This window comes from Triplophysa dalaica, chromosome 17 (genome assembly GCF_015846415.1).
Source record: "Triplophysa dalaica isolate WHDGS20190420 chromosome 17, ASM1584641v1, whole genome shotgun sequence".
Lineage (NCBI taxonomy): Eukaryota > Metazoa > Chordata > Actinopteri > Cypriniformes > Nemacheilidae > Triplophysa > Triplophysa dalaica.
In genome coordinates this window covers 14,662,906-14,675,812 of record NC_079558.1, presented here as the reverse complement: position 1 = coordinate 14,675,812, position 12,907 = coordinate 14,662,906, and the positions used below count along the sequence as shown (strand labels likewise).

Sequence of the window (12,907 nt, the reverse complement as noted above, 5' to 3'; positions counted from 1 at the left end):
GGATCTCATCCACCAATAGAAGTCGCTCCATGTACACCAGCTTCAGCAGTTGAGATGGTAAAAACCCATCATCCATCAAGGGTTGAACCACTGGTGATACGTGTTGATCCTCAACACTCAACTGCATCACCTGAGAGATCAGAGGAGAGACGTTCAGGAAATAAACTGAAGAAGGGTGACAAGAAAACGGAAGAGAAAGTTCATAAAGATATGACAAGAGTGCATTGTGCTGAGGTAAAAACATTGTGACTCTCTACATCCCATCATTCAGCAGTGCCTGAACCGCTGGTGAGACGTGTTGATCTAAACCCCCCAACTGCATCACCTGAGAGATCAAAGGTGAGCAATCAGGGAGGAAACTGAGGAAGGAAGCTGAAAACATGGATCCTTAAGGTACGAGAAAGTTTATAAAGATTTCACAGTTGAAACACTTTGTTTGTTGAGGTAAAACCTTGAGACTCTCTCCATCTCAGACCCAAATCCTGAACAGACAGAGGTGACAAAATTTGAAGGTAAGATAAAGTCTAGTAATGTATGACAAGATGAAACTGAAAACATCGAGACTCACTTCACCTCCTTTGCCATCATCAGCTGGTCCACATACACCAGCTGCAACAGCTTAGAGGGTCAAATCCCATCATTCATCAGTGCCTGAACCGCTGGTCACATCGCTGTCTGATTTCTTTTACACCTGGTCCTTGTGGACATTGAAGATGAAGATGAGGTCCATATCATCTCTCCAATTGAGCTGAAGGACACCAGACACAGAAGACCGAGGCCGATGATGAAAAATATCAACCCATGTTTAGTTGGATGGAGAACACGGAGATGCTGGAGATTGAAAGTTAAATGGATGAAGTCCAGCCAGAAGGTCCATAGCAGCAGGAGACACCTCTCAAAAAAAATTATCCAGTGAGCAACTCTGACCGACAAACCCTTCAGAAAGAGAAAGACACTAATGAAAACATCATCAAGACAGGTCCAATTGTTCCCGCTGGAGCTCCCCAAGATCACCTGAAAGATCCAGAGAAGACCAAAGCTGCCAGGAAAAAAAATATATATATAATTTTCTCATCAATAAATGAGAAAAGAAAGAGAAAGAACAGAAACACAGTTAGCGCGGGAGAGATACTTCAACAGTCCAGCAATGAAGCATTTGGGTGTTTATAAGAACAACCTGTACTATATCCCAATACTGCTTCTATAACTCACATTACTGTAACACCTCCTCCTCCTGACTCCTCATCTGTATGTCCTCCAGAACTCTTGGTTATACCGGCCCACCCATCAATTGAACACATTTTTTTCAAAATAAGAGTCTAAGTACTTACAAGGCAAGGTTGCCCTGTTTCCCCCTTTCTTTTTCTGTTAGCTACTCAAATTTTAAATGTAATGGTTAACCAAAACAATATGATTAGAGGCATTATAATTCATGATAAAGAAATAAAAATCTCCCACTTTGCAGTTGATACCAGATACCAGTCTGTTTCTAAAAGATCATTCAGGAGGAATTCCTAAAGCTTTGGAGATCGTAAAAGATTTTACAGGTGTCTAGACACTCTCTCAATATTTCTAAATTTGATATATTGTCTTTAAAGAATATGGATAAAACAGCAATTTGCGGAATATAAATTAAAGAAGTAATAAGTTATTTGGATGTAAAGGTGGCTTTAAACTCAAATATGATTCCTGCAGAACATAATTTCTTAATTTCATTAAAGACATTGTTAGAAAAATGTTCCATTCATGTCTACCAAGAGACTTGTCTCTCACTGGTCGAGTATTATTATCAAGAGCAGAAGCTCTATCAGATTGTCCTCATGTGTCGCTATAGATCAATTTAGTTTATATGAAAAAATAAATTGCACAAAATGAAACATTATGTTCTAAGAAGTAAGACCAGTCATGGTGGTCTGGGTTGGAGTTGTTGACTTCACCCTCTTTAACAATGTGATGAAAGTAAATTGGTTGAAAAGTTACATTAAAATTCAGACTCTATACGTAACGTATTCCCTAACTTTATTTTTAAGAAAATGGGAGGTATTGAATTTTTGTAACTGTGCCCTTTCTCACTTGGTAAATTACTCATTAAATTAAATAAATAAAACAGGTTTTATTATCATGGCTACTCCGTAAACATAATTCCTCAACTAACTAACTTTTTGCTTTATTTAGAATTATTAGAGCATTGTTTACAGAACGAAATCATATTGTTTTTTAAAGTTGATGGATGATAAGGTCGATTTTATTCCTTTCTAGAATTTTGGTTTTGGATTTTCGATAAAATAATATAACACTATTTAATGCCATTCCTAGTAGAAAATAAATTCTTCTGAAATGCGAGCAAACCTTTAACTCTGTTTCTTTATTTAATAACTATGTTTTAAGTAGATGGAATTTTGATTGTTAAGCACGAGTTCAATAACTGCATGGGTAAAAATCTTTTAAAGTCTATTTTTTTCCTTGGTGGGCTTAAACAAAATCTTAAAAAATCATCTCTCAAGCATGAATCACAGTCAAAATATGACTGTGCTGGCAATCAGAAACTGGATACAATATTATCATATTATACAATGTCAGTTACTGCTCCACTTTGAGCAGGATCCTCTAACAGTCATTAGACTGCAAAGAATATATTACTTACTAAGCAATTTATGTCTTATTTTCTAGTACAAATATTTAAATCGTCTTAAATCAAGATTAACTTGACAATGAAAATGAAAATTATCCAAATATTTAGTTTTGTTTTATGAAAGAAAATATAAGAATAAGGTATGTTTCTGAGAACAGTAAGCTCATTATTGGAAAGTAAAAATAATTTGTTAATTTCACAGACCACCTCTTTAAGTGAATAAATGACGTTTGTTAAAACAGTGCCACCTGCTGACAGGATCAGGTTCTGTGTAACAGCGCGAGACAACGAGCGCTTCAGAGACGTGTTAAATGTAATAAACCTGTAAAATTACTTTTGTCGCGAAAACATTTAAGCCATAATATTATTCTCCTCTTGTTTGTGACATCAAGTGTTTTAAACCCTCAAAAAGATGAGGGGCTTTTGGTGAAACGCGGAAGTCACGCATGCACAGAGCCCATTGACCAATCAGCATGCGAAACAAATTGACAATTCAAATTAAACATCATTTTTTAATCTTCGGAAAAGCAATATTTGTACTCGGCGAGTGAATGATAAATGTACTTGTCCGAAAGACAATCAGATGACAATACTTAATGTCAATCCCTGCACTGTATAATCATATTGAATATTTGAAATGTGAATAAAAATGGTAATTACAAACCATGAAAACATCTCTTTTCAGAAATTTCTTATAACTTAACAAAATTGACTGTATACTTTTTTACTAGAAAATATGTATTTTTTTCACATTTCCCATGTAATTTTCATATTATTCAATTCACATTGACGATATTATCTGGATATTTATTCAAATGTTTTAATAAATATTTAGATAATGCTAAAAGTCAAATTTATCTTTGATTTCATAACAATAATCATAACAATCATATAACAATAAATACGTCTTTAATATCACAGTTGGCTATTGTCATGCTCTTATCCTATATAGGCAGTTTTGTAATCAATAATTTCAAATTATTTGAAATAGTAAAATTTCTTTTTATAATAAATAAATAATATGAAGGCAAATGCTTTGTACTGATTAACATACAGGAAACACGGTGTGAATCAACGTGTAATCCTCTTCTGGTCTTCTTGTTTTCATGTGTCATGATGAAGTTTCATTCCTTTCATGAGTAAACACAGCCATATACAGAGCTGATCACTACTGTGTACACTCTACTGTTCTGGCATCAATATTTTCATTAATTATGAAGGAAAATTAAAAGATTTCTCTATGGACATTTGCCAAACCTCTTTAACCTATTATTTTCCTGAAGTACCCCCTGAGATTTTAAGTTAACATTAATTATATATTGCAGTTAAATTTAAGTTAAGTTTTTATCAGTAATATTTTACATAGCTAAGCCCTTACTTCACACACTTTGCATTTGTTTGTCTTCAAACGTCTCCCCCCTGGCTGTAGAAGGTCATTGTTTATCCACGAATGAGTGTGTTTTACTTCGCCACCACTAGATGGCAATCCTCTAATGAGGACAACGGTTCTGAGTTACTGTTAGTAGAATGAAGTAAATGGTGCAGGAAGGATCCTGTAAAAAGGTTATTACAGATGGTAATGTGTTATTTAGCTAATATGCCTCAAACAATGCATTAACGATAAATTATAGCTTGGTCTGCCTTTGGAGACTCCCCATTGGCTGTTGCTTTGGAATAATAAAGAACATAGTTCCGGTGCCGTTTTTGCGATGTTTTTGTTGGTCCTTTATTTATATATTTGTGTTTTCGAGTCCGTTTTGGGCAGAAATGTGTATAATAAACCATTCTCAATAATAACTCTTAACTTTAAACATTAGTGTAATTTCGGTAGTGTTACCGTCGATATAAATGCTCTGCGCTCTCACGGGTATAAATAGCAGGCGGCGCTTCTGTTATATTTGTCTCGCGTGGAGCTTCCAGGGGTGGTGTGGGGCTGGTTGGCGGCTCTGCGCGAGACGGCCGAGCGTGAAGCTTCTCTTGGCTGGTTGGTTGTTTGAGAGGCTTCGCGCTCGGTTTTTATTTACAAGCATAGTTTAGATTGCGAGGGGGGTCGTGGCAAGACTTTTTTTCGGTGTTTAAAATTCTCGCCTCTGATACCGCCACCTGCCGGCGACATGATGTAACAAGTCAACTGCTAATTGGAAGAACTCACACGGACTTAGCAACTTCAGGGATCATAGCTGGACTTCTGATTAGACAATGGACCGCTTTTCAATTGATGCTGACAAAAAGCCTCCACCTGATACTGAGGGAAAATCTGAGGGAAATATGACCAAAAGCAGACAATATGACAATAAGTACCTGGAATAGCTTTCCCGGAGCTCATTGCTAAGAGCACTTGGTCAACAACGCAAAGTCGTGGGTTCGATCCCAGGGGACTGCACATATCTATGTATAAATGTATAGGACATTGCAATGTAAGTCGCTTTGGATAAAAGCGTCTGCCAAATATGTAAATGTAATATGGCTTCTCTCAGACCAGCGATCGGGAGGATTAACGACCACATTGTGTGCGGTGAGGTGTTAGCAAAGGAGAGTCTCAAACCTTTCAAAATGCTAAGACTTTCTTCCTACCCTGCGCTAAAAACACTGTTTCTCTGTTATGTGTTGACAAAGCGTTGCTGATCCATAAGCATTGAAGCATTACATTGTACTTTAAAATACGATCTTATCTAAATATTAATATAATTATGGGATGGATTTCGCAAAACGTTGTCGTTCATAAAAGGGGGTCGCACTTGAAAATAGGTTAAGAACTACTGGTATAGATGAATTTCAAACATTAAGACACACGAGGCTGTCGTGTTTGAAGAGCTTTTGTTAGACGAGATGCGGGCCAGAGTTTTCTGAAACCAGACTGGGCGCACGTGTCATTAAATGTGAGATTGATAAAATGTGTTTTGAGTGATTTTCAGGACTGTCAGACCACCCTGTCTCTCTTTCTGTCACTTTGACCGTGTGTCAGTCTGACGGGTCTGTGGGCTGTTGCTGTGGCGTGGTTCCTCGTTCGCTGATAAGAATACTGATGGCTTCTATGGCTTGGACTGTGTACCGAGAGTTCAGATGGGCCTCAAGTCCTGAGAGGGACAGCAGCACAACACAACACAAACACGACTTTTCTCTGGTGTCCGATGGCGTGTTGATCTCATGTGAGTGTCAGGATTTCTGAAGTAGAAATAACTGAGGTAACAGGTGGATCTTCTAACAGCTTGCGAATGCACTTTAAAATTATGCTTCTGCTTCTTTTCAGTTTTTTTTTCTGTTGACCTTTTTCATACATTTTCGTCAACATATTTCATTTTTCTTTCCTCTTTTGGGTTTGTGTATGTTTAGTACTTCGAGCTCCTGTAACTGCAAACATCATCAAGGTTTATATTTCAGGTTTTATATCAGAAAAGCAACCGTTACATTTCAAGGTATTAAGAATAAAACTACATGTCTTAAGGGAAATAAATGTTAATTTTCGAATGTTTTTTTTATCTGAAATGTGAGAACCTCAATGACGTATGTGGTTGACAAATACGACCTACAGAGGATGAACCCCAAATCCTGGCCATGACATGTCCAGGAAAAAGGGCGCGTATGGTCCGCCTACCATGAAATATAGTCATGGTTTTGTTTCCCAGCACACACACACAAATGTGTTTAATGCAAATTTGTGAATTAATGTCTTAAATTCCATTAAATTTCAAAAGATAAAATAGTCCCACAAAGAACTAGTTTCAGTCTCTCTTAATTGGTGGTGAGCCTCGTGTTGGAGAGGGATGGAGGTTCAGAAATGCCTCTAAGACCCATAGTTACAGCACACATTTACTGTCAACACTTCAGCATCTGCAAAACTACAGATGAGGAACAGTTGCCCTGGCATCACCATGACAACAACCTTCACCATCAACCCCAGAGACTACAACTTGTGTTTGACGGTAATAAAAAGATAAAAATTGTTGGAAATGTGTTTCTCTCATTTTGTTTTTCTGATCGATATACATGATCAGTTGAAAGTTACTTGTACAGAAAACAGCTGTACTTGCATCAACAGCTGTGCAAAAACAGTCATTTGTATCTTGATTTTTATAGATCCTCTGTGTAAACTTAACAAATATTTGATAGAAAGGATTATAAGGATGAGTGTGCAGCAGCGAGCAATGTTTTAGGCGTGTTCACGATGCATCCGCAAGATTTCTTTAGAATGCCTTCCCCACAAGAAGGTGCAGACAAAGTTCTGAAATGTGTGCAAGAACTGTAGTCCGCAGCATTCGTATATCCAACACCCAGGAGACAAACTGGTAAAGTTTCCGCTGAATCTCATAACATCACTGCAAACATAACATGGAAGCGGATGGTTTACTCATTAAATGTGTCATTAAAGCTTATTCCCAAAAAGGATTATGGTATACTGTATTGTTTAGGAATGAGCAATTGAAGATGATGTTATAGTAGTTATGAAAGTTTTCATTCATTTAAGACAAATAGTCACTCGTACTGCATATCGCAGAATATACACAACAACTGAAAGTTATATTAAACATTATGGACAGAAACTGGATTTTTAAACAATGTTTAATAGACACAGTCTTAAGCTTTATGCATGCAAGTTAAAATAAAAATGATGTTTTGTCCTTTTTTAACAATATGCTGAATGTATTTATAGAGCTTCATGTCAGCGTCCTGTACCTGCCTGGAGTTCGCGGCGTCACATCTCACAGGTTTGAGTAATACATTACCAGATTCCTCATCGTAACTACTACATCAACCCCCTTCTACTTTGACACATGAATTAATTCTGTGTTTGTTGTATTTTCAGCAGTCGTACTGAGAAGTTGCTAAAGAGGAGGCTTTTACGTACTCTGGGTGGACGTTCTTAAAACCTGCCTGATCAAAACCATCATAGAGCTCCAACATCATCAACATCATGGAGCGCATACTTTGAACCGGATACATCCACAGTTGTGTCCGCTGCTACTTCTGATGAGAAGAACATCTGTAAGTGAATTCATTTGTCGATTTCACATTCTTTTGTTTACACATTTGTAAAATCTAGAATCTGCCACTGTTTTTGTTTTCGTTTATCAGGTTCAGTTCAGTCTGAGAGTCCTCAGATTCAGACACAAGTCTTCCTGCTGATCCCTCCCAGGTTAGATTCATACCAGAGCTCTGATCATAACTAGTTTTCAGTTCAAGTAAAATGTACGTGCATTAAATCTCTGTTTGTTTTATTTACAGCAAGACCCGTCAGAGGAGATACAGAAGAAACTGGTTCCTGTCCAGACTGCACGTCTTATTGCCCGGGCTAAATACAGGCTTCTACATCACAGGCTAGATTTACACCAGAGCTCTCATCATAACATCTGCCTAGTTCAAGTTAAAATAGTCTAATGTACATATGTTTTATCTCTTGGTGTTATATTTACAGAAAAGTCATACAGACGGAAGTGAAGATATGAGGGCAGTGCCAACATGGACATCTACACCACTGTGAGTTAATCAATTTCTTGTTTTATTCCTTAAACACTTGTAGTATTTGGTTTCACTTAACTGTAATTGTCCTTCAGTGTTTGCTTAAAAAGTTCAACAATATTTTTTGTGTATATACAGACATTCATCTGTTCGTCCTGACCCCGAGGATTCTTCTCTGTTCGAGGGTCCAAGTGCCAAACAGCACGTAACAGCGTCTTCGGAGTCATCTTCTTTGATGTGTTTGTTTGACTTTGCTGTAAACACAACAAACAGAGATTTAAAGCAAGTACATTAAACTATTTTAAACTTGAAATTCACACTAGATGTGATCAGAGCTCTGGTATACATCTGACCTGCGATGTATCCAAATGTTGATGTTTGGCACTTGGACCCTCGAACAGAGAAGAATCCTCGGGGTCAGGATGAACAGATGAATGTCTTTATATACACAAAAACATATTGTTGAACTTTTTAAGCAAACACTGAAGGACAATTACAGTTAAGTGAAACAAAATACTACAAGTGTTTAAGGAATAAAACCTCCATGATGTTGATGATGTTGGAGCTCTATGATAGTTTTGATCAGGCAGATTTTAAGAACGTCCAGCCAGAGTACGTAAAAGCCTCCTCTTTAGCAACTTCTCAGTACGACTGCTGAAAATACAACAAACACAGAATTAATACATGTGTCAAAGTAGAACGAGGTTTGATGTAGTAGTTACGAGGAGGAATCTGGTAATGTATAACTCAAACCTGTGAGATGTGACGCCGCAAACTCCAGGCAGGTACAGGACGCTGACATGAAGCTCTATAAATACATTCAGCATATTGTTAAAAAAGGACAAAACATCATTTTTATTTTAACTTGCATGCATAAAGCTTAAGACTGTGTCTATTAAACATTGTTTAAAAATCCAGTTTCTGTCAATAATGTTTAATATAACTTTCAGTTGTTGTGTATATTCTGCAGTATGCAGTACGAGTGACTATTTGTTTTAAATGAATGAAAACTTTCATCACTACTATAAGATCATCTTCAATTGCTCATTCCTGAACAATACAGTATACCATAATCCTTTTTGGAAATGAGGTTTAATGACACATTTAATGAGGAAACCATCTGCTTCCATGTTATGTTTGCAATGACGTTATGAGATTCAGCAGAAACTTTACCAGTTTGTCTCCTGGGTGTTGGATATACGAATGCTGCGGACTACAGTTCTTGCACACATTTCAGAACTTTGTCTGCACCTTCTTGTGGGGAAGGCATTCTAAAGAAATCTTGCGGATGCCTCGTGAACACGCCTAAAACATTGCTCGCTGCTGCAGAGGATCTATAAAAATCAAGATACAATTGACTGTTTTTGCACAACTGTTGATGCAAGTACAGCTGTTCTCTGTACAAGTACCTTTCACCTGATCATGTATATCGATCAGAAAAACAAGATGAGAGAAACACATTTCCAAATATTTTTATATTTTTATTACCGTCAGACACAAGTTGTAGTCTCTATGGTGAAGGTTGTTGTCATGGTGATGGCAGGGCAACTGTTCCTCATCTGTAGTTTTGCAGATGCTGAAGTGTTGACAGTAAATGTGTGCTGTAACTATGGGTCTTATAGAGGCATTTCAGAACCTCCATCCCATGAAAAAGGTAAACAGAAAAAAACTGAAAAGAAGCAGAAGCATAATTTTAAAGTGCATTCGCAAGCTGCTAGAAGATCCACCTGTTACCTCAGTTATTTCTACTTCAGAAATCCTGACACTCACATGAGATCAACACGCCATCGGACACCAGAGAAAAGTCGTGTTTGTGTTGTGTTGTGCTGCTGTCCCTCTCAGGACTTGAGGCCCATCTGAACTCTCGGTACACAGTCCAAGCCATAGAAGCCATCAGTATTCTTATCAGCGAACGAGGAACCACGCCACAGCAACAGCCCACAGACCCGTCAGACTGACACACGGTCAAAGTGACAGAAAGAGAGACAGGGTGGTCTGACAGTCCTGAAAATCACTCAAAACACATTTTATCAATCTCACATTTAATGACACGTGCGCCCAGTCTGGTTTCAGAAAACTCTGGCCCGCATCTCGTCTAACAAAAGCTCTTCAAACACGACAGCCTCGTGTGTCTTAATGTTTGAAATTCATCTATACCAGTAGTTCTTAACCTATTTTCAAGTGCGACCCCCTTTTATGAACGACAACGTTTTGCGAAACCCATCCCATAATTATATTAATATTTAGATAAGATCGTATTTTAAAGTACAATGTAATGCTTCAATGCTTATGGATCAGCAACGCTTTGTCAACACATAACAGAGAAACAGTGTTTTTAGCGCAGGGTAGGAAGAAAGTCTTAGCATTTTGAAAGGTTTGAGACTCTCCTTTGCTAACACCTCACCGCACACAATGTGGTCGTTAATCCTCCCGATCGCTGGTCTGAGAGAAGCCATATTACATTTACATATTTGGCAGACGCTTTTATCCAAAGCGACTTACATTGCAATGTCCTATACATTTATACATAGATATGTGCAGTCCCCTGGGATCGAACCCACGACTTTGCGTTGTTGACCAAGTGCTCTTAGCAATGAGCTCCGGGAAAGCTATTCCAGGTACTTATCGTCATATTGTCTGCTTTTGGTCATATTTCCCTCAGATTTTCCCTCAGTATCAGGTGGAGGCTTTTTGTCAGCATCAATTGAAAAGCGGTCCATTGTCTAATCAGAAGTCCAGCTATGATCCCTGAAGTTGCTAAGTCCGTGTGAGTTCTTCCAATTAGCAGTTGACTTGTTACATCATGTCGCCGGCAGGTGGCGGTATCAGAGGCGAGAATTTTAAACACCGAAAAAAAGTCTTGCCACGACCCCCCTCGCAATCTAATCTATGCTTGTAAATAAAAACCGAGCGCGAAGCCTCTCAAACAACCAACCAGCCAAGAGAAGCTTCACGCTCGGCCGTCTCGCGCAGAGCCGCCAACCAGCCCCACACCACCCCTGGAAGCTCCACGCGAGACAAATATAACTGAAGCGCCGCCTGCTATTTATACCCGTGAGAGCGCAGAGCATTTATATCGACGGTAACACTACCGAAATTACACTAATGTTTAAAGTTAAGAGTTATTATTGAGAATGGTTTATTATACACATTTCTGCCCAAAACGGACTCGAAAACACAAATATATAAATAAAGGACCAACAAAAACATCGCAAAAACGGCACCGGAACTATGTTCTTTATTATTCCAAAGCAACAGCCAATGGGGAGTCTCCAAAGGCAGACCAAGCTATAATTTATCGTTAATGCATTGTTTGAGGCATATTAGCTAAATAACACATTACCATCTGTAATAACCTTTTTACAGGATCCTTCCTGCACCATTTACTTCATTCTACTAACAGTAACTCAGAACCGTTGTCCTCATTAGAGGATTGCCATCTAGTGGTGGCGAAGTAAAACACACTCATTCGTGGATAAACAATGACCTTCTACAGCCAGGGGGGAGACGTTTGAAGACAAACAAATGCAAAGTGTGTGAAGTAAGGGCTTAGCTATGTAAAATATTACTGATAAAAACTTAAAAACGGATACAAATATGTTTTTAAATTAAACGGCAATATATAATTAATGTTAACTTAAAATCTCAGGGGGTACTTCAGGAAAATAATAGGTTAAAGAGGTTTGGCAAATGTCCATAGAGAAATCTTTTAATTTTCCTTCATAATTAATGAAAATATTGATGCCAGAACAGTAGAGTGTACACAGTAGTGATCAGCTCTGTATATGGCTGTGTTTACTCATGAAAGGAATGAAACTTCATCATGACACATGAAAACAAGAAGACCAGAAGAGGATTACACGTTGATTCACACCGTGCTTCCTGTATGTTAATCAGTACAAAGCATTTGCCTTCATATTATTTATTTATTATAAAAATAAATTTTACTAATTCAAATAATTTAAAATTATTGATTACAAAACTGCCTATATAGGATAAGAGCATGACAATAGCCAACTGTGATATTAAAGACTGTGATTATTGTTATAAAATCAAAGATAAATTTGACTTTTAGCATTATCTTAATATTTATTAAAACAGTTGAATAAATATCCTTCAATGTGAATTGAATAATATGAAAATTACACGAGAAATGTAAAAAAATACATATTTTCTAGTAAAAAAGTATACAGTCATTTTTGAGAAGTTACAAGAAATTTCTGAAAAGAGATGTTTGAGATTACCATTTTTATTCACATTTCAAATATTCAATATGATTATACAGGTGCAGGGCTTGACATTAAGTATTGTCATCTGATTGTCTTTCGGACAAGTACATTTATCATTCACTCGCCGAGTACAAATATTGCTTTTCCGAAGATTAAAAAATGATGTTTAATTTGAATTGTCAATTTGTTTCGCATGCTGATTGGTCAATGGGCTCTGTGCATGCGTGACTTCCGCGTTTCACCAAAAGCCATTTAACACGTCTCTGAAGCGCTCGTTGTCTCGCGCTGTTACACAGAACCTGATCCTGTCAGCAGGTGGCACTGTTTTAACAAACGTCATTTATTCACTTAAAGAGGTGGTCTGTGAAATTAACAAATTATTTTTACTTTCCAATAATGAGCTTACTGTTCTCAGAAACATACCTTATTCTTATATTCTTGTACTAGAAAATAAAACATAAATTGCTTATTAAGTAATATATTCTTTGCAGTCTAATGACTGTTAGAGGATCCTGCTCAAAGTGGAGCAGTAACTGACATTGTATGATAATATTGTATCCAGTTTCTGATTACCAGCACAGTTGTGCAC

The 12,907-nt window shown here is 37.4% G+C and overlaps 1 long non-coding RNA gene across 1 annotated transcript; it reads right to left on the bottom strand.

Moving 5' to 3' along the window:
- Positions 1 to 8,607: 8,607 nt before the first annotated feature.
- LOC130439229 (uncharacterized) lies at positions 8,608 to 11,415 on the bottom strand. Its single transcript, XR_008909425.1, has 5 exons — positions 9,860 to 11,415; positions 9,578 to 9,758; positions 9,263 to 9,423; positions 8,843 to 8,897; positions 8,608 to 8,743 (listed from the first exon to the last, which is right to left on the bottom strand). It is a non-coding gene; the product is annotated as an uncharacterized LOC130439229 (long non-coding RNA).
- Between the last annotated feature and the right edge of the window lie 1,492 nt (positions 11,416 to 12,907).